The sequence below is a fragment of the Ambystoma mexicanum genome, chromosome 12 (assembly GCF_040938575.1).
Source record: "Ambystoma mexicanum isolate Mex_15411 chromosome 12, UKY_AmexF1_1, whole genome shotgun sequence".
Classification (NCBI taxonomy): domain Eukaryota; kingdom Metazoa; phylum Chordata; class Amphibia; order Caudata; family Ambystomatidae; genus Ambystoma; species Ambystoma mexicanum.
Window position 1 is genome coordinate 25,029,531 of NC_090936.1, and position 19,025 is coordinate 25,048,555.

The following is a 19,025-nucleotide window of genomic DNA, read 5'->3' on the forward strand; positions in this document are numbered from 1 at the left end:
TGATTCTCCAATTTTTGCACAAACTCCTGCATCCATAGCTGTGATCATGTCAAATACATATCTGTTCTGGAGAGTGATAAGTCGGATGGCTCTTAACTCTTCCTTGATTGCATTGAATCCTTTTATTGTCATGTTGATGGTCTGCAGTACTCCCATCTGGTTATCTGTAACCATTTAGTATTTGCACCAACTTGGAATCTTGGCATGAAAATTGTCACAAACACTGGTGAGGTGAGGCTAAACAGCCTCTGTTCATATGGGATTGCATGAAAGGCTTCTTCAGATTTGGCAGAGAAGTAATTTTCCCTTTTCAATCGAGTTATCAGTTCCACAGATCTCCTTTTCCTCAGGTGAACATCTGCTTTTGGAAAAATGTCAATATTCAGCTCACTTTTCGGGATCACCAATGCTGGAATGTGGACGTTCACTATGGTGCATATGCCTCCCCAGTTTTTCGGCAGGCTGATGTATGCTTTGGATCCACATGCCCAATAATGATCCATGATTACTGCAGTTCCGTGCACCATTGCTGGGGTGTCAAAAACCTGTCCACAGTTCTGATTATCTCCCATTTTTCTAGTGCCATTATTCCTGAAGCAGAACTTTGGGCTCTCCAGTGGCACTATATGCAGGGGTCCTCCTCTGTCTTTGACCCATGTCAGTAGTTTTGCAAGCTTTGGCCATAATGGCTTGCATCCATTCTGTACAATGTCGAAGGTGCCTTGGTAACGACCAGTGACCATCCAGGCTCTACAAATCACTACTCCTTTCTCCCATCCGTCTGGTGAAAGCACTGTTCCCCAAATCTGCATTTGGCCTCTTTTCTTCCATCTTTGAGCCTCTTCTGGAGCATTTCCTTGAACATTCAGCTTCTAATTCACTTCCCACCTGATTTCTGCTCCTTTTACTCCAGGTTTCTCGTACCGGTTTACATGGTTCCTAGTATGAGCTCTGTTTCTTGTCTTTATGTCTTGAACATAATCGTCTCCATCGGGATAGGCTGTTTCAGTTGCCCATATTAGGGAGGCATCACTACCCATGAACTGGCCTCTGGTCTTGCACATGGCTACGTGTGAAAGACATGGACATCAATTTCTACAGCTACGAAGATTTTGGACTTCCCCATGCTGTATGGTAGGAGTGCACAAACAAAGCATTCCTCTTCCGAGTTTCGTCTTCCAACTTCTTTCATGTGCTGGTACCAAATGTTGTTTCCCAAATGTGCTGTGCTGTCCAAGTAATCATTTAGTTTGCTGTCGTCTCCATGCATGCTTCTCTTAATTCTCAAGGTTTTCATGTAGTTTGCTATCACTACATCCCTGAATTCATCTATATGGCTCCTTCTTGCTGGAGGATTCGCAGGTATCCTGGTCCATGGTGCAGGCCTCCTCATCTGTGCCATTTGAGTGGAGGAAAGTCTGGCAATTCTTTCTATTTCCTTTTGCCTCTTCCTGGCTTTCAAAGAAGAAAACATGTAAAATTCCTCTGCATAATTGGGAATTCCTAAAACTGGTGCTGTGCAAATTGCTCGTTTGAGTTCAGAAAATCCTTCCTCCATAGTCTCTGACCATTCAATTTTTCTTTCGTCACTTGGGCCTTATTTAAGGCCTGAAGCAAAGGCTCGGTGTAAGAGCTGTAGTCGAAGACCCATGCCCTGACATAGTTGCACAGGCCTAAGAAGCTCTGCATCTGTTTTATCATGTGTGGCTTAGCTGTGTTCAATATGGCTTCAGCCCTTTCTGGGGTCATTCTTTTTCCCTCATGCAAGATATACACGGAGACAGGCACCTGGGCCATGTCATCATCAAAATATTCAGGACGGTTTCGTGCCAACATCATTCTCTGGGGCACTTCTCTTTTGATCATTCTCACTCAAAAGGTGAGACTGACCTCCACTGTTGTCTCTCCCCCTACTTGCTCTGCAAACAGATTGGCATCAGATCAGTGACGTCACTCAATCGGTATCCTTCTTCAATGGCGATTACTGCGCACCATTGTCGGCCTTCGTCGTCATAACCATCTATCAAGGTCATTTTCCCTCGTACTGCAGCTGTGTGTATAATCAAGGGAAATACTTGTCCCTTTTCCTTGTGCATAGGTATTCTTGGCCTGAATAAAAACTCAACTGGCGTCCTCATGATTCTGTCTGCAAGGCCTGGCAGCCCTGCCATTAGTATGCGCATTCCATACGCGAATATTTCTGGCTCTAATTAAACAGCCCTCATAGCTGTGTGTCCTGCGTATGCTCTAATAATTTTGCATACGTTTGAATAGTGCATTCCTGGAGTTGAACATACTTTGCCCTCCTGCGTGAACAAGATTGTCGTATTCAACTTTGTCATTAGGTCTCGACCCAAAATGTTTACTGGGGTCTGTAATGAATATAATAAAGGCACATTCATCTCACATTCTCATATAGAGACTGGAAGTGTGTTTGTGAAGGGAACAGGACTTGTAGCTCCTGTGAAACTCTGAGTATTTATGGCATCGCCAGACAAGGAAAACTTGCCTTCATGTATGCATGAACGTGTTGCGCCTGTGTCAACTAAGACTGAATATTCTTTATCCCCTACAATGACATCCACCCTAGGTTCCCGGTGAGGGTCTGGTGTCACTGATAGGATAGAACACATCAGGGCTCCTACTGAGCTGTCCTAGTCCATAGATAGTTTGGGCCCACCGTGTGCTGATGGATTTCCCCCATTTCCAGTGTTACTTCCCATTCCAGGGTTCACGGTCTGCCCTGCGCTCATCGTTTGTGACAATTTCAACAGTGACTGTTGGGATTGCCCTTGTGGAAAACTCACTATATTCTGAGGTTGCAAACCTTGTTGCGCTCTTGGCATTTGTTGTTGCACCGTGTGATTCTGTGCAACACCCTGTTGTGTGAAGGTGGGTGGATTTGCCACGCCTGCTCCTATTCCTTGACCGTTTTACATCATGTCTTGATTCCTGCATGAGCGCGCTAAATGCCTTGTCATCCCACCCAACCAACATACTGGTGGTGGTGGTCGGATCATTTGCCCATTTGACATGTCTTGATTGCCATTTTGCATGTTTTGGAAGCCTCCTTGATTATTCTGGAAACCCTCCCTATTACTCTGCCATCCTCTTCCCCTAAATCCTCTTCCCCTGGGGTAAAATGCTGTACTGCCCTGATTATTCTGTTGTGTATTATTGACCTGCTGCATGCTCTATTCAGCTGTGCTAGTTATCATGGCTCCCTCAAGAGCATATTTTGACAATTCCTTCTGCACCAGTTTCACTTCCTCACCCTTTCGTGCAGCTTCCTTTTTGCAATTCTTTTCATGCAGTAGCTGCAGTAGAGTGCAATGGTAAGCTGTATTTCTGAACAAGGGTTAGCCTCGATTCCTACCAATTTCTTGAGCTGTTTCTGTACCGGCTCTGGCAGCCCTTGGCACAATATATGGTAGAACACAGGTATAGATGTCCCCCAAGATTCATGAGTCTCGAGTACCCACGCTTCTTGAAAATTCTGTATGTAACTTAACTGATCCTCAGACTCCTTCATTTTATGTGTCATTATTGCTTCCATATCAGAAGTGTCTAGGTAAAGCACTCATAGGGCCTTCCATACCGTGGTTCTGCAATTGTTAAATGGAGCTCCGTCATGCACATTATTAATTGTGGTCAAACCAGGGTAGCCTGCCTGTGTCCACACATCGTCTGCTCTCTCACCAAGTATGGCGATTAGGAGACCCTTGATATCACCTATAGCTAATGTGTTTCCTTCTATCATTTTTTCTAACTCGTGTATCCATTTTACGGCTCCTGATGTCAACATTGGGAGCTTGTTATTCAAATGTTCTTGATCCACGTGTGGCCATGGAATATATTGTGGTCTTGCCCCCCACCCCCTTTCTCGAGTAACGGAAATTGGGATGTATAGCTCTCTCTCTCTTCTCTCATTGTTCTCCTGTCTACTGCAGGGGTAATGTTCCCACATCGCCGCCTGCCTGCCAATGTCCTAAGCCGGACCACATAGGGCGGTGGAGACACCCCCCTATGACCGTGAGGTACTTCTTCATGTTGGTCTGACTGCGTGACTGACTCTGATGCCCTCTGTGCAGACTCACTAGTGTCTGACCATCTGATCCCTTTTTCCCTTGGGAATGGTCTTTCGCTCCTTATCTCTTCCTCCTTTTCCTCACGCTCCATCATTTCTGAGTCAGACATGGTCTGTCCCCAACTCGTGCCACTACTTGTGTCTTCTTTGTCCCTACTCATTTCTAGTCCATCCAGGGATAGTTCTCTATTGTCACTACTTCGGGGGACATCCTCAGTATCATAAAGCAGAGTGCTCTCTAGGCGCTCGTCTTCCCCCTCCCCTTGGGGTGTTTGTTCTTGCCCCATTTTGTCATATATTCTATTGATAGTTTCTCTGATGCTTCTGGTGTCAAAGTCATCTTCAATATTCACCCTAAGCATGCCTGGTAGTGAATCGTACGCAGGGAAGAATTCTTCGATGTCTTCCCAATCTACCATTGGATCAGGTTTTTTAACCTCTCTCTCCAGAGATTCAAGATCGCGTGCTCTCTGTCTTCGCTTTCGTTCTACATCGTCATCGAATTCTCTGCGCTTCCTCGCCTCTTCTCTGACCCCATCTTCTTCATTTTTCTTTTTGTTTCTACGTTCATCTGCCCTTTGGATTTCCTCATCCCTTCATCTCTTTATTCTTTTCTCTCGTATTCTTTGTTCTTCTAACTTGTGCTGCTTCTGTCTATCTTGATCATTGATTGCTCTCTGTTTGCGATCGAGCTGTCTTTCTTGCTCTTGGCGATATATCTGTTCTCGTGTCTGTCTATCTTTTTTCCTTATTCTTTCGTCTCTCAATTTGTTCTCTTTCTCCTTGTTCTGTACATTGTCCAGCCTATGCTTTTGATTTGCATCATCAATGACTTTGCCATCGAGTTTCGAAAAAATTTGCCCTCCCATCCATTTGTTTTTTGCGAATGCTATCTCATCAGTTCCATCTCCGCTTCCTTTCCTTCTTTTACCTTCTCTTTCCTTATCGAGAGATGCACTTGTCTGTGTCTGGTCCCTTCTTTTGTCATCGCGTCTCTCCTTGTCCCTTGGGACCATGGAGGTGATATCCTTATCCTTTTCTTTACCTTGATTCTCGTCACTACTTTCCGTAGGTGACTCATATGCTGGGTTGCTATACCCTGTAGCTGCTTTAAGTTCTCTCAGCGGGTATAACCCCTCGTCTTTATTTTCTTCAATCTTCGTTTTGGATGGGGTGGGTGGTGCAGTAGGTGTCTCACCCCCCTCTGAACATACATTAAGTATCCAATCTATTGGCGGCTCCTCTCCATTGATCATAATTCTTCCAAAGCTCTAGAATCACTAGCCGTTTGTCTAACCTTTTGCCCGTGCATGTGGCGTGCAAATATGTCATCATGTGTTGCAAAACAGCTGTAGATAAGGACGCGCCCTGTGGCCATGGCATACATATCTTGTGGGTGGTTCCTTTAACCCACACTGTACTGTATTTTTTCAGTTTAGGTGCATGTTTCGGCAACTGTTTGCAAAGGTGTGCTAATGGAGTTATGTCCTCCATGTTTAAATCTGTTCCCTTTCTCCTTATGATACACTTGTCAAAGCTTCACGTGACTTAAACAATTCCCACAATATGAGCGAGCACCAATCACCTCAAGCTCCAATCCTGATTTGCTCCCCCAAAATGTTATATCTTCTATTTTACTCAAAAACCATCAATTCGTATACTATAATATCTCAGGTATTCAATCGCGTAAAATTTAAGTCAGTTCTTCTCAAGAAAATGTTCAATTTATGATGTCACAACAAACATGTAAGACAGACGTTTAACAGACTAGATGAACACCAGCTGGTCACATGTATCTCTGCCCCTAAAATTACCCCGACATGGAGTTTAAACATATCCCTTTTGCAGCGCCATTAATCGCTGTGATAGTGTATTTGTTCCTTTTTATTTGGGACTCTGGATACACGTTTCTTCTAGCCACTATATTAGCGTAGGAATAAGGCAAATCCTCTCTCTTCTCGGGTGTCCTCCCCGGTAACCTCTCTCTTCTCGTCTTCTCGGGTGTCCTCCCCGGTCTCTTTCCTCTATTTAATTCATTATTCTCAAGTCATTATTCCCTTCCCCATATACCCATATATATATATATATATATATATATATATATATATATATAACAAGACATTTAAATGTCTTCACTGTCTGCGCTTACCACCTAGATAGATTGATTAGGTAGAAGGACACAAGTGATCTTAAATGATATGAAAGAACTATAGCAGAGCCACTTTTGGTTTCAATTATTGTTATTAGACAATGTTTGTCAAAAAATTGAAAGTATAAACTTCACAAAGAGTGGTTTCACAATGGATTTGAAACTTGGAATTTAACAGATTATTTCTAAGTTGCAACAGAAAAAGCCGCAATACAATGTTACAACAGAAAAAACGCCAACACGTGTTTCAACCCTAACCGGGCCGTCCTCAGGGCATAGAAATCTATAAGTGACTGATAGGTCGGAAACAAGATACTGGTTGTGCGCGAGATCCCGCACAATGTTTGGCTGTGTTTTCTCTTAATCTTTAAAAAGCCGTCCAGTGGTATGAAAGATCTATCAATTATGGATTCTACGACCGTACACACGGCATTGACTTCTTTTCAGGCATGCATTGAAGCAGTTATATGTAAACGCTTGCTAACTCGCTACAACCTTTAAATCTGGAAATTAACACTACGGAACGTATTCCATATTGAACATACGCCCAGCAACCAAAAACCGTAATTCATAGATCTTTCATACCACTGTTGTGGTTGGTTGGTTGTTTTTCAGCAGTAATGCAATCGTCCTTCTCGCTCCAACTCCAACTTCATACAAGTTGTAACAATTATACTCAAAACTCATAATTGACGTGTAACACTCAAAAGGTAACATGAAATTCTATTGGTTAGGAAAAGGTAACTTTACTATAGGTACTATATCTGTATATGGTAACGGAGTGAGGGGGTTGAGTAAACACTGTCAGGTGGGCATCTAAGCCCTTCCATCATAAAGGACTACTGTAGACGTCACTAAAAGTATGACGTCCCATTGGATCTAGTAACTATAGGATCCTAGATTATTTAGTCCATCGTAATTGGGTTGGCACCAACCCCATGCATACTTTTCCGCTTCGCTTAGCAACACGCAGAATGGTCGGCAAGGCGCGGGATGCCCCTTAGTTACCCGGCCTTCCTCCAATTGTGGTTACAATCAATCATCACTTTAATAGACATGTGTCAATTATTTCACTGTGGTTGGCCTCGAGACTGCATCTTCTGTCTGGAAAAGTTCTGATATCTCTACCTGGTCAGGTGCCAAGCGTAGGTGTGAACCCTCGCTTCTTCTTGCTCGGCTGGTCACGTGGTTCCAACACTTGTGAATTTGTCTCTTTTCTCTCAATTTGTGTATTTGATTTTTGTTTCACCCACCACCTACCTTTGCCTTCTTATCTCAACCTTTAAGAGGCAGGATATTCTGCTCTTAGTTTCAATTAAATGTAGCTACTGTTTGCTTCTTCTATTGGTATGACCTTGGCTTTCCTGGCACGAGTTGCCTCTGCTGAGTTTTGTTTCAGCCGTCTCTTCTCGTTTTTGCTAAATATGAAGATTTCTCGTGTGGCCTTCAGTAACCTGGGTTGATTCTGCTTCTTGTGTAAAGTAGAAATATACTTATTATACTGCACTTCATTTGAGGTAGAATATGTATAGTGGTGCTTGCCGCACTACTCTTCTACTAAGCATAGCAAGCTGCACTGTTTTCTTAGCTTTCCTGCGGTTCCAAGCATATTTACAGGTGTAAACTGGTGGATTATCTTCATCTTGCTTACAGCTTTAAACTTCTTTGCATTTTGACATTGTCCTTCACTTTAGATTCACGATATCCTTTTGTCTCTTTGCATCATTCTCTGGTTGTCATTTCTTCTATTTGCAAGTCAGTCTGGGCCCTTGTGATGTCCATTCGTCTTTCATTAAGGCCTTTTTGGTTTCTTCAGGGACTGTACTCAGACGATCTTCATTTTGTTTCATTTGTTGGTAATGTTTTCTCAATGAGTACCTTACTGTCCATGGTTTTCTTGGTATTGGTACGTCAACAGGTGCTGTTCTTCTAATAGGTACTGGGCAGAGCCCTACTGCGGCTCTCTGCTGGTTTATTTGCTCATCATATGTCACATATCTTGGTGTGAATGTTCCTGGTACTTCAAAATCGGTGACTGGAGTGCAGGCTTATTTGGGACCTCCTCTACAAATGGGTGAGCAAATAACCAAACACCTACAAGCTTTGTGTTGTCTCCAACATACGGTACTCACACAATCCAAAGAGATGCAACAGAATGCACCAAAACGGAAGCACCCACAACTTCATGTAATCAGTTCTGTGTTGTACTTGGCTGCAAGATTAGCTAGCATCCAAAAGAGCGTTTGCCGCTGCGCCTGCAAGGAAAAGCATAGGTTTCAGCTCTGCGCTACTAAAAAGAATAAAAAATATCCCAAATGTCCTAATTTTGGTCAATCACAGATGGATGAAATCCTGGTTCCACCTCAATGGGATGCAAACATGTGACCTATAAATTGCATTCTGTTCTCAGTTAGCAACATTCGCTCAACCCAGCCATCTATCCTTACCTAGCAAAGCTAACACTTTTCCCTCACCTTCACCCTGCCTCTGTCCCCCACTTCCTCTGCCTTCACTCTAGTATTTCACCAATCATGGTCACCTAATTAGCGCAGATGGCCGTACTGCCTACCTCCACTTAAAAATGTCCAATGTTGGTTGTCTTTAATCTATATATGTCTGCTTATGGGGGTGCTGCCTTGGAGGTGCAGAGATAGTGTGAGGCATTCCTGTCCTGGTTTTAAGTGGGTTGGACATAAGCCTAAAATGCTGGCAAGCCTCCAGATTGGCCAGCGATGCCTACGGGCTGGAACTAAAGCAACCCTGCGATCCTGAGTGTTCTCCTGCCAAGAGAAAACAAGATGCAAGTAGTGCCTGCTTTAAGTGTGTCCCTTCCAGGAAAGCGCTACACCAGAGACCACTGCTGTACAAGCAAGCCAATGAAATTGGGGGGTGGGGGGAGTTTTGGGAGACGTGCAAGTCTGAACACATTTTGTTAGTGCAGGTAACTGGCCTAGCTTCATCACAGAATGGCCAAGTAACCACCTTTGTTTGACCCGGAAATACTTTCCGGGATCTGAGCCCACACACTTACTGGTGTTCTGTTCTACTGTCCCGTGGAGGGTATTGGATGAGAGTTCAAGTCTCCTGTGTCTTCAGGTGAAGCCAAAACAATTGTTCAACCTCATGTCTTTGTCGGTTTCTCAGAGTCACCTGGGGCTAGGGGGGCACACCTTGCTCACTGGGTGGTCCGGAGAAGATGAACATTTAACCTTTATTATGTTTGAATCAAGGAGGCGGCTAATCAATGATACCCGCAATCAAGCGTAGCTTGCAAAAATGTCCCGGGGGCTGCCCTGCCCTATCTGCAATACTCACTAGCCACACCATGCATTGTTATCTTTGCACTTTATGACAGTGAAAAGCCACACTAGCCGACAGACACGCTTGCTGAGAAAAGGGAAAACACTGAGCAAGGTCAAAATTTCCCTAAACTAACAGAAATGCTTGCTTACCATTTCTCAAGCAGGTGGAATTTTAAACAAACAATTGTTCAAATCAGGCCCATAATGTTTACTAACAGATAGCATTGCCACACAGTTTTATTTTTGTATCACTTTAGGACTTGTCTGGAAAGCTGCATAACGCATAGAAGATTTATTTAGGCTGACATCATTTTCCATTCGTATTCTTGTATTATTCCATTCCAGATAGGGAAATACCGTTTCTGATTCACATAAGTAGTTATGTATTTGTCATTTCAGTTTACTAATGATTTGTGTACAAAATCCTATGAACACCCATGAGTACTGGACATATGTGTTTTGCAGGATTTTGCTCGCACTTCGGATTTCCAACTCCCCTCTGTCGGCATTGCAGCGAATACCGACAGCGGGGAGCTAGAAATCCTGAATGCAAGCATAATCCTGCAAACACACAGAGGACAGTGCTCATGTTGGAGCGGGTCTCAGGGCTAAAGACGGAGATCCTCTCAGACGTAAGCACTTTGGGGTTTCATGTCTTATTGCAAGTTTCTTATTTGAACACTTTATAATTGTTTCAAAAGTGGCGGGGGTGGAAAACAACAGAAAGGGAAGGCATCGAAGGACAAAAATGGAAGTGGGGTGAGCCAGACAATTTGTGTGTGAAGCCAAGCATAACAAGTCAGATTGTGGGACCATGAGGGGCAAGCTTCCGCATGAGTCTTCTCAGCTAACGGAGGCAATCATTGAGCCAGTAAGGGTTTGAGCACTACCTGACATGTATCACAACATTGCCGATTTTGTTTTCTAAGACATTTTTACATATTAAAAATGATTTTAAAAGGATGTGCAACAGCCCTAGCTATATTAAACAAAACAAGGACATAAACTGCAGAAAGGACAGAAATAATTACTGCTGTAGAAAGTATTGTAAATTACTTTAGCTATTCTAAAAAAAAGATTATAGTCACATGATTCAATGTATCATTACATTTGTAAAATGCATGGTATCTTTCCTATTCAAAGATGGCTGCTAGTTTCAGCTTTTTTCCAGAGAGCTCCCTTCGATACAGTCATCCAAGATGGCTGCCTCCATGGAAGAGCTCAAAGAGTTCCGAGATGGCAGGAACGGCTGGAATTTTTCATAGGGTTAGCATGGCTAGGGGCAGAGAATGGGAGGGATTCAATAGCCGAACAACTGTGTCATCTCCATAGCGAAAGCATTACAGACCTGCATTCGAAGCCCATATTGGAAGCGCTTATGTTAAAGTTCTTATGTTAAAGCTCTTATTTTAATGATAATAGTTTTGGCATAAAGGTAGTGTTTTCAGTGCCACCTAATAGCGCAAACTAAACACGTTCTTCCGATAATGTTCAGTGTGTGTGGCTTAGTCTAAAGAATGTTTGGTTTCTTCTGAAGTGTTCCGGTCAGATGACACCATTTATACCAATTTACACTTTTGCAGAACAGACTCAAAAGAGGATTCTTATTTCCTTTGCATTTGAAATACTAACAAGCTTTCTGCCATTCCATTAAGTCGTGAATTTGGGTTTTAGCCTTTCAGCCTGTGGTTCCGAGCGCGGCGTAATGTTGACTGGGTTCCCTAGTGATTTATCTGCAACCTGTGCTTAGTTTGAAATGAGAACAATGTTCGTATTACATGAGAAATCTGTAGGTATAGCATAGCAGAAGGGGTGTTAGATTTTTGTAACTGACCGAAATAACAGGTTTCTATAATGTTAAGAAACGATGCATGTATTTTGCATGTTTGTTTCGGCCAGGGTGCAGAGTTCCTAAGAGAAAATAAATGTCTACCACCCATCAAGGCCACTCCGATCCAGCAGCATTGTCTGTTTGGAACCAAAACCATGCAACAAAAGAACATTCAGAGGATCCTCTTTCTCTCACCTTGCCCCAAAAAACTGGAAGGAGCTACCAAAGAACATACGTACCACAAGAGATCGTCCCCATCACCCTCAGCTCACTCCCATCAACTGAAGTACGGGAAGAACAATCTACGGCATGTCACCTTACCAATTGAGAGATAGATAAGCTAGAATCACACCAAAGAACGATCAGGGAGAGATGGGGCTTGAAGGGTAACGATGATATGTCAATAACACCTTAGCCGACAAGGCAAACACAGCAGCAATGGATCACTGATGGGAAATGGATGGGAAGGGAGCGGAGGACTGTAAAATACACCAGCAGTACCGGAGTGGGGGAACAATGCGCGCATCAACCTGTTACACTAAAGTCAGAAAAAGCACAATCGAAACTTGCCATGCCGTCACTCCTAACAATTAGACGGACAGACTAAACATGCCAACTTCATAGGACAATCAGATACGTAGAACAAGAAATACGAAGCCGAAGAGACATAAATCCCACTAACCCAAAAGCTCTTACTGCATACATATCTCACACAAAATCCACACAACCACCTCTTCGCAGAGCCGACTGCACGCACTTCACCACACCGCAGCAAACAAACTACACATAACTCGCCCCAACAGCACACAAGGACTCACATCGATCTGATACTCACACCAGAGCTCAGAGCACAGTCAAAACCAAACTGAAGCTGCCAACAGGACACACTCTCCCTTTCCTACTCTCTCTTCACCCTAATAACCCTCAACCCTTCTTATTTGCAGATCCGCCGGAGCGCTTGAGGGACCAAATCCATTGGTGACGGTGTGCGATACAAATACCTTTAACATTAACTTTCTATAGTTAATTAAAATGTTATACGTGATATCTCTTTTAATGTTCTATCCTAACATTCATAGTGCTTTGAAGGTGTATATATAGGCACGTGGAGCTGACCTCTTATTCCTGGTGCTTAGAAAACATGTTAAATCAGTAGAATGCATTCATACATTCAATATACAGTGCTTGGTCTGATCACTCTCTGGTAGGCACTATGATCAGAATTTCCAAGAAATCCCTGACATAACGGGAGAGGACCCTGATCCAATCAGACGATCTGATTTTCTGCTGCAACCCTTAGCTCCGCCTTCTCTCACTTGCGAGTTGTTTGTCTCCTCAACTTCTCCTCGTGGCTTGCTCAGATCGAACTAGATCAAGCTTGCAGTCTGTGTGTGACCATAACCTATGAATAATGCCCACTTCGCGGGTCTGGTTCTCAGAATATTAAACTCTCGGGGCAACGATGCTCAACAGGGGGTTGCCTACCCCAGAGTCGGCCTTTACACTTGATTTGGTCTATTCCTAAAAGATTGATCAAGATCATTTGTAGGACTTTTTTTTTTTTATTTGCTTTTATTGGTTTTATCATATACAACAAAGAAAAAAAACAAGAAAGAACAATAAAGAAAAATCAAGATACATACCAAATAATGCTCCGGTTGTCACATTTAGTTACAAAACAAAAAAAAACAAAAGCTTAATGTCAGCTCACAGTGTCATACAGTTATCTGAGTTCTCAATTAAGGTGCAATTCCCGATACTCAAAAAGAAAAAGAAAAAACAACTCCCCTTTCCCCCCTCCCTCCCTCCCTTAATTTAGCACCAATCCGTTTTTCACAATTAGAGGGCCGAAACGTTGATAGGGCAATGTTCCTGACTCCAGTGTCTGATCACACAGTGCTCGCTTGTATCAAGAGACAGTCACTGCTACCTGAGCATTGGATTTCCATTAGGTCTCCTCAGGTTCGTCTGATAGGGACTCATTATCTGGTGTTAGGTGTCGACTTTTAAAGTCCATCCATAGGGTTTCACATTGGGCTGCCCTTCCGTGCAGAGCGGCCGTTATGGTTTCCATCAGATAGATGTTCGTGGCTAGGGCAATCCATTCACTCCTCCTAGGGACTGTACCGGATTTCCATTTGATCACCAGGAGAGCCCTGGCGGCAAGGAGTAGATAGGGGGTCAGGCCTTTCACTTTGTTCCATTCGTCCGCATCTCTCTCTAAGGCAAAGAGCAACAGATGGGGATCAGCATCTCTCTGAATACCATCAATTTCCTTGATCCACCCCAGTACTTCGTTCCAGAATACTTTGTTGCGCGGGCAATCCCACCACATATGCCAGTAGTTAGCCGTTTGACCACATTTCCTCCAGCATCTCAGGCTCATTGACTGAGACATTTTGGATTGTCTGAGGGGGTCGTGTTGCCACATGTGCAGGAGTTTGATGGCATGCAATTTGTACTGACACGATAGCGATGTTCTAGAGGCGGCCCTGCACATTAAGTTCCATTGCTCGGGGTCCATTTCTTCCCCAAAGTCCTTTTCCCACCTAGACCTCAAGGGCTCCGTTGAACCGTCTCCCGCTGCTATTAGTTCCTGGTACATTATTGATCCCGAGTATGAACCCAACTTGATCTGAATGGACCAGGCAGGGCACTAGCATTTCTAATCTAGCCGCCAATAGCCTGGAGTAAATTCTGGCATCAAGGTTGAGAAGGGAAATAGGGCGATAAGATCCGCAGCTTTTGGGGTCCGTACCCTCTTTGGGAATCACCGTTATCATGGCTTTTTTAAAGGAGTCTGGGGCCTGTCCTGTCTCTAATATTTCATTAAATAGAACCGAGAGGAAGAGGGCTAGTTGTTTGGCAAACGTCTTATAGAAACCGGCGTTATAGCCGTTTTCTCCCGGGGATTTACCTAGTGTTAGCCTTTTGATCGCCTCATGCACTTCCTGTTCATTAATCGGGGAATCCAGAAACTCGGTTTCTGCGTTCGTTATCGTGGGCATAGGGATTGATGATAGGTAGGCTGATGGGTTAGGTTGGCCGGGAATTATCTCAGAGGTATAGAGTTTCTCATAAAATTTGGCAAAGGATTCTGGGATATTGTGGGGGGTATGGGGACGAGGGACAGGATCCTCGATGATTTCGTTCACTCTACAGTCAGCTCTTTGTTCCCTAAGTCTGGCCGCCAATAAGGCCTTATCTCCTGTCTCATAAAATTTCTGTTTTAAAAATTGCAATTTACGCACCACATTGTGTTCCAAGAGCCGCAATTCTTCCCTTTTCAGCTGCGCAGTTTTCACTTTATCGGGGTCAACTCTATGTTCTTTTTTCATCTCCGCTTCTAATTGACCTATATCGGCCCTCAACCTTTGCTCTATAATTTTCCGTTCCCTTTTCTTTGCGGCCCCCTCCTGTATTAGGGTCCCTCGCCATGTGGCCTTCCCTGCCTCCAAGACCACTTGTTTGGAAACCTTCCCATCGCCATTCATTTTAAAGTACTCTTCAATTTCGGTCTCCATAGTCGTCTTGAAAACCGGGTCCTTCCAGAGGGTTTCGTTGCACCGCCATTTCCCTCCCATGGTGGGTAGGTCCGCCCAAGAAATGTCAGCCAGAACCATGTCGTGGTCCGACCAGGTTATTGGAATAATGTCTGAGTGTTGTGTATTTGGTATGAGGTCGTTCGACATGTATATATAGTCAATGCGCGTAAAAGTGTGGTGGGGATTTGAATAGAAGGTGTATCCAGCTACACCGGGATGCATTATTCTCCATATGTCACTCATGTTGTACAGATCCATTATCTCGACAAGGTCGGTACGTCCCTCTTTAATCTGATTCCTTGTCTCTGTATTTCCCGGTTTCCAGTCAATACCTGGATCAGCCCATTGGTTGAAGTCAACCCCCAGGATTACGTGCCCCGTTGCCTACATCATTATTTTTGGGATTACTCTCTGGAGGAATACAGTCTGACCAATGTTTGGTGCATATACAGTGGCAAGAGTCACTTTTACTCTGGCTATTTTCCCCGTGATCAGGAGGGCCCGACCTGCCACATCAGACCATGTCTTTTCTACCTCGAATTGGATGTCCCTCTTGAGCAGGAGACCAACCCCACCTTTTCTCAGCGGGCCTGAGCCCTAGAACTCCAGTCCCCCCCTGCTTCCCGATGATGCTTCTTTCTTCCCCTTTGGAAAACTTGGTCTCTTGCACGAGCATTATGTCAATGTTGGATCTGCGGAATTCCCTTGCTACTAATGACTTCTTAGTTGGAGAGTTCAGCCCTTTTACATTGATGGACGCCACTCTGAGTGAGTCTTTCTTTTTTGGGTTATCAAGAGATGCCATCTTCGAATTTCTCTGGAGTGTCTTTCAAGACTGTCGGCCAGACAATTGCTCGCTTCTCAAGGCCCATATCAACGTTGGTGTTGCAAACGGATTCAAATCGTGCTTTCATTATTCCCACACCCCTTTCCCTCAGAAGTTGCTGAGGCTTAAGGAAGCCCAGGAACTGAGGGTGCTGCATTAGCAGCTTTTGATGGCGTCCGAAACGGACTTGGTGACAGTGTTCCGTCCATTGTCGGACCATCAATGGGGACCGTTACCTCACGGTCCCAGTCAAATTTTCCATCTCAACATAAGGGTGAGCCCCCGTCCCACTCCCCCCCCTCACTTCATGTAATACAACAGTGGTAACAACAATAATCATACAACAATATAACATTACGTGCATTCCCGGGGTCGTCTCACTCGGGTTCTTACCCCCTCTTACTTCAGAGGGGTGTTCTACTTCCGTCGTCCCCCGAGCACTTCCCTTCCAAGCTCTCGGTCTCCATATGACCAGAGTCCCGTGCTTCAACCATGGGTACCAGTGCTTCTGGTCATGGCATTCAGGGGAACATCCTCATTTTCCATTATCGGGTGTGTTATTGGGGCGTCTGTATTTTCTGGATCCTTTTACTCTTTTGCGCCTAGGTCCCTGTTGTTCCCATTGCATTCCATCTCGTCCGTTATCCCCATTTTCGTTGTCTTTCGGGCCTGTACTCAGAAGGTCGGCAATGCATTCTTTTATGTCATTCTCTGATCTAAGGACGATTTTCCTACTTCCAAGTTCAAGGTGAGTGAGAACGGGTAACCCCATCTGTATCGTATGCCCTGTTCCTTGAGCCATTTTGTCAGGGGACTGCAAAGGCGTCTAAGCGCTAATGTAAGCACAGATAGGTCCTGAAAGATCATAATTTGAGCTCTTCCCATCGTGAGTGGGCCTCCGGATCTGGCCTTCTCAAGAATCCTAGTCCTGTCCTGGTATCTATGGAATTTGGCCAGGACCGAGCGGGGACCACCGGGGGGTCCACCAGCTCGGTGTATTCTTTCGGTTTTGGGCTCATCGATTTCTTCATCGGCCGTTAGAATATTTATAATATCGTGGATCGTGTCCTTGAGGTCCTTTTCGGTTTCCCCTTCACGTTCCGGGATTCCAAAAAAGCGAAGGTTATTCCTTCTTTCCCTATTTTCTAAATCGTCCATTTTAAGGCGCATCTCCTCTTCCTTTTTCTCAATTTTCCGTATCCTCATGTCCATTTGTATCTCAAGTGTGTCGATCGACGCCTGGTTGTTTTCGACACCCTCCAATCTTTCTTCGAAGCTGTCCATTCTCTGGGTAATCTTATCGATTTTGCCACCAAGGTTGGAGCCCATGCTTTTAATCTCACTTAGTAGTGCTGCAATGTCCCCCCTAGTGGCCGCGGCTCCCGCCTCCGAGGCCTCCAGCAACATGGTGGAGATGTGTCAAGCAGTCGGAGAAGATGGGGTGTATGCGAATCTGGAAAGTCTATGTCGCACGTTCATAAAATGGGCCCAAAGTCAGAGGAGGCACATGCCCCTGGATCGGGGGCCTTACCCTCTGCGGAGTCGCGTGGGGTCCTAAGAACAGGACAAACTCGAGTGCTTCGTTTGTGATGGCGGGGAGGTCTTCAGTGGGGATTCCGAAGAGCCGAGGGTCAGCAAGTCGTGAGCGCCAAGGCTGTGCCGGCTTGCCTGCCTGAGGCTGGGTTCTGCGTATCACAAGGCCGCGGTCCCTCTTCCTCAGTTTAAGGCCGTTGACTCAAGCGTAAGGGCGCTCTGAGCGCGTATTCGATGCAGGGTCTAGTAGTCTCTGGGTTGGGGGTTCTAAGGCACGATGGCAGTGAAGTGCCGTAGATTTTCGGGCTTACCGATCCGGGAATGGATCCGGGGTGAGAGGAGGCACACGCCCCTGAGTTGGGGGCCTTACCCTCTCCAGAGTAGCACAGGCGAGTAAGTTCCGGGGGCGCTCATACACTGATACAAGGCTGTCATTCTGGGTGGCTAGGCAGGGCGCCAATACTGTCTCGGATCCTCACAATGGAGCCTGATGTTAGGATTAGGGCCACAGTCTATGGCTGGCAAAAATGGGGCTTTCCGCTCAGGATTCTGGCGGCGCAGTGTTCCTGAAGAACGAGTGTGCAAAAGTGGCTGGACTCTCCTTAATTACTACGTTCCGTACCCGAGGGGCACAGCCCATCCACATTCAGCGAGGGTAGAGAAATTCGCCTCCCAGGCGCAGCACACACGACTCGCGGGTGCAGGAAGTCTTCCGCTGGATTGCCGCAACGCGAGGGCGCTGTTTCACTGTCGCTGCTGGGCCGCCTCCGGGCTTAGATGTTCACACGGTGATATCTCCACTTCTACCGGTCCGATTTTGACTGCGTTTGCTCCCAGGTGATGAGGGCTCAGGTTGCCTCAGGGACCATGGGTGCTGGAGCTCACGCGGAGTCGGTGTTCATCCGTGCCGTAGGACTTTTTTTAAGCAACTTAACATCCAAGTAAATCTTAAAGCGCCATTAAAATAACATTTCGTTATCCTGTCCTTTATCTAATTTACAAATGTATATGTTGCCCTGATGGTTCCTATTTTCACTTTCAACCAATAATAACATAGTTAAAATGTCAATAATACTAATTATAATATAAGGATTTTACATAGCGCTTCGGGTCAGCTTCGTCCCCGTCCTAAGAGGTTTAATATCAGCTATCACCCAATTTCAGGGTACTCGATGCATTGATGTTGAGAAAATAAGGGGGCGAGTTAGTCCCGCTGGAGGATTTGAACCTGAAACATGCAGCCTTACCACAAGTCCTAGACCAACTTCAAACCTGCGAGATATCCACCTGGCTATTTAGTTCGTACATTTGTAATATGTGCCTTTGTCTGGGTCATATGTTTTATGTTTTCGAACTCTTTTGCAATGTGTCTTTTCTTTGTGTATCCACAATATCTCTTGCTAAAATGAAAGCTTGGAATGAACTACAGCTGCCCGCAACCTTTGGCACTCCAGATGTTTTGGACTACAACTCCCTTTTGCTCTAGCCAGGATAGAGAATGATGAGGGATTGGGGGGAGCCTTCACTGTGTCTTCACCACAGACCCGCTACAGTAGAATTTCACACATGTTCACAAAATCCATCAGGGTGTTTCTCCACAACAGAGCATACAAGTAGAATGTACTCTGCCCTATACATACTAACAAGTCTTACAGAAAATAGGAGGAACACTTAGAAACCAAAATCAAGAGGTTTACATGTTATTGTGAGCTACACAGTATGTTCTGTTGAAATTGTTTTTTTCTTCGAATT

At 44.8% G+C, this 19,025-nt stretch overlaps 1 protein-coding gene across 2 annotated transcripts in view; it reads right to left on the reverse strand.

Moving 5' to 3' along the window:
• Positions 1–19,025, reverse strand: part of GRM8 (glutamate metabotropic receptor 8) — a 1,803,300-nt gene that overhangs the window by 522,303 nt on the left and 1,261,972 nt on the right. The window lies entirely within an intron of this gene.